The following is a 4,065-nucleotide window of genomic DNA, read 5'->3' on the forward strand; positions in this document are numbered from 1 at the left end:
GAAGACGCCTGGAAACTGCTCTTTAAGGGCAATGAGAAACCGCCAGCCATAGATTTGGACCATGGGCACGACATTAACCACCTCGCCAACGAGGTATGTTATTTTTAACGCATCCCCTACTTGCTTGTTTCAAGGATGATATCTAAGCTTTTATCATTGCTTCTTCAGGACTGGATGGAGAGGGCGAAGCGGATCCAGTGTCCGGCTCCGCTGCCTGAAGAACTAGCCATCCCGCGCTTAGCAAAGATGCTGGTGCCGGCGCCCTCTAAGGCGCCGGAGAAGAAGGCCAAGGGGAAGGCCAAGGGGATCCGTAGCGGCGCCCGTCGCAAGGGCGCTTCGGACACGACGTCCGAAGACAAGACCCGCTCCTCCGCCGTCGAAGATGACGACGATGAGGAGGAAAAGGAGGAGGAGGAGGAGGAGGAGGAGAGCAACCTTCTCCTGATGAGGGGAGGAAGAAGAGGACGGCCTCCACGAATCTGGAGGCGGAGATGTCCAAGAAGGGGAAGGGCTCCCTTGCGGATAACTCCGCATGGGATGTCAACAGCAGTCCGGAGCGCCGCCCCCACCCTAAGCCTCGAGCGGCATCGTAAGTGCTATGACTCATGCATACCCATATATCCATCCTTTCCTGTCCATTGTATTAACATGGTTAATTGTGTTATTACAGTCCGGCCCACGACAGCTTCCAGCGATCCTCATTAGAGGGTTCGTTAGATTCAAAGGCGATGGCCAGCGAGTCTCCAGCCGCTAACTCTCCCAAGGCCAAGGAAGACACTGAGGCACTGTCCCGAAGGACCGCTCCAGGCCGGGGAGAGGCTCAGGGAGCTGTCAGGGAGGCGCTAGAGGGCGAGACCCCTACCGCCGGACACATGGGGAAACAGATCCCCATGGAGACAGGCGAGGAGGGTCGTATTCAGTTCGGCCCTCAGCTGGATACGATTCTGGAGACCAATACGGCTCCGGAATCCAGCGTGCAACCTCCTTCGGAACAGGAGGGTGTGCCACTTCCACTGGGGACTCCTGTCCAACTAGGGGCACTGGATAATCTGATGGAAGCACTTCAAGGTGCTGTTGTGGACGAGCACCATATCCTTATGGGTACGTTGATTGAGAGGGTCCAGTCCGCCAAGAGCGGACTGACCGAAGCCTGCAGCAGCTTGCTGACAGGTTTTGAGGTAAGCGACGTAAAAATCCCAATATAGTCAGTAGCCCCTGAGACACTGTCTGGCGTTCGGAAAGAAAGGCCGGACAAAGGATCAATCCTTTAATGCAGGGAACTAACAAAATTTGTATTAAATGACTACGCATACGTCGCTGCTGGCCGCGGCCTCACACACTGCCAAAGTCTCCGAACTGAAGCAGAAACTAGAGCAGGTCGAGGAGGAGCTCGGCCGGGTGAGGAGACAACTCCAGGAGAAGCAAGGTATGTGATAACCCGCTATATATTCGAAAAGAGAAAAATGATGTGTATTTACCAAAGTGTCATGATATGTGTAGGAGCCGCGACCGAGGTCGAGGCCCTGAAAAAGGCCTTGACCGAAGCCGAGGGGAAGGCCGTCAAGGAGCAGGCTGCCCGTAAGAAGCTCAAGGCCCAGGTCAACGAGGTCCAACAAGAGCTCCAGGACGCGGTGAGGAAGTGCGAGACCTTGGAGCGCGATGCGTCGGCTCAAGAGACCGAGCTCGCCAAGGCTTGTCAGGGTGCAGAGATAGCCCGGAATGAGGCCCAAGGCGCCCTCCAGTAGATCCAGGAGGCCAGGAAAATCGCGGCGGGTAAGGCCTTCAGTATGCAAAGCAAATGTGCAAAGAGGAAGTATCTTTTACTAACCCGGATTCGGAGTTCTCCAGGGGCTTTTACTAATCTGCCACGTAGTGTGTCCAAAGCCGCGGAGTTCTTCCAAGCCGAAGAAGGGAGCTCAACGGAGAAGTTGTTCTGGTCACAAGATCTTGCGCCAGAACATCCGGTGCCCTTCACCGATCAGCTAAAACAGCTGGTCGAGCTGCACAGGGTGGCCGAACTGGCCATGAAGGATTTAATAATCCGGATGTGGCCAGCCGAAGCTATACCCAGCAGTTACTTCGGCCTCGTGAAGCAGCTGGTGGATGCCTGTCCTCGGCTGGACGCCGTCCAGCGGTCCGTCTGCATTGAGGGTGCGCGCCTGGCCTTCTCCTATGTTAAGGTGTGGTGGGCGAAGATGGAGGCCGTCAAGCTAGCGACCGAGGGGCCGCCCGAGGGCAAGGAGCACCGCACACCCGAGCGATATTTTGGAGACGTCTTGGAGGGGTCCCGCATTGTTGCGGACCATTGTGCGAAATACGTGATCTTTGAATGAATGTATTCAAGTTTCCTCTACCTTGTATAATAGAACAAAGTGGGTTTGCAATATAATGCTTGGTATGTTTTTAATTGTACCTCCTGTGCGGCCGTGTTATATGAAATCTGAGGGTTGGCCAGTCGTCGGCTTCTGCCCCCACGTAGGTAGTACGGAGGTGTTCGGGATGGAATCTAAACAATCTTGATCCAATTATATGGTCCTTGAAGGAGTTGTTTAGCGCAACGAACCAGGCAACCAGACTATTCGGCTTTAACGCCCTCACTTAGCCATAGGAGTTCGACAATAAAAACATGGGCGCAGCCCCTAGTATCCGAACTAGAGTGCTATAGGCGTCTGATCGGGAAGTACCGATCCTTCGCGTAACGCGGAAGAAATCTCCAATGATTTGCAACCTCCGAACAGCTGATCGGCTCTCGCCATATCATGATAGTCAGTTTTCGGCTTTCTCTACTGAGGTGCTCATTCGGATAAACCAAGGCATAATCGCAGTAGTTCTCCCTTTACTACCTTAGCCGATATAGCAGAACGTAAGGTAGCAAGCACAGGAGCCGAGCAACCCAACTATTGACCAAAGACATGATTCGGAGCCAATGCATATAATGCTAAATTTGGGGTGCCGACCTGTACTATAAAAAGTGTTCGGACTTTGTTGCCGTATTGTGGAGCGCTGGGGAGCCCCTGGCAAATATGAAACGTACCAAAGTGTACGGGTGTGAGAAGATAAGTTACCAAATGGAAAAAGGAAAACAGAAAGAGAGCAGAAGTAATATCTGGGGCCCTTAAATTTGAGCCACGAACTGTTTCCATTATAATTGGATTAATGCGTCAAAGCGCATTGATACAAGTAGTGCGATAAGCAACCGGCTATTTAACATGCCACAACCAAAGGCGAGCTGCGTGTGGGTCCTGACAACGGGTAGAGTGATCGTTGAATTGACCTCTAGAGCTTCCCCTGTAGGACTGTGCTTCTTGCCATCCTGGTATATTTATCCTTTGACAGGACCGGTACTCAGGCCGTCAAAGAAGGCCTATGCAAAAAGAAACCTGAAAATGGAAAAAAGAGAAATAGAAAAGTATATGTGTGTCCGGGGTTGGTCGAGCTGAATTGTGGATCACAAGCTAGCTACGCCTCTGTCGATGCCCATGGAATTTTGAGTGCGTAGTTATGTACGCGCGGCACAAGTGCCACCACTTGATCGAGACTGTGACGGAGGCCGGATTGCTAGCGGAGCTCCTGACGAGCCGAGCACAGGGGGACAGAAGAAGTCCCCCCCCGCCAGGTCAAATCGGTGAACATGATATATGCTACACACATCCCCAAGAGGGAGTGCAAGCGCGCGCTCAGGGACGTCTATGCGATAGAGCTAGTCGCCCCAAAATTCAACCTCTTGGGCGAGCTGCGTGATCGGTTGTTCCATCGTATGATTCAATGTTAACGGGTTTGAATCCTTCTAGGAATTCATGATCCATTACTTCATCAGTGAAGCAAAGAGGGTGTGCGGCGCCTCTATATCGGGCCGCGTCGCGACGCAGCTCCGATGGAGTCCGTCTGTAGTTTTCGGCCCGGGCATGACTAGGTTTGTCACGTCCCAATGGATAGCCGTCTTCGCGTGTCGAGGCACGTCCTCGCGATCTGTAGATCGATCTTGTAAGTCCTGCTCTACTGTCCAGGTCCTGCCGAAGGTCGTATGTATAACCCCGAGCTGTTTTGTCTCTGTTTCTTCATGGT

The sequence above is a fragment of the Aegilops tauschii genome, chromosome 2 (assembly GCF_002575655.3).
Source record: "Aegilops tauschii subsp. strangulata cultivar AL8/78 chromosome 2, Aet v6.0, whole genome shotgun sequence".
NCBI classification, from domain to species: Eukaryota; Viridiplantae; Streptophyta; class Magnoliopsida; order Poales; family Poaceae; genus Aegilops; species Aegilops tauschii.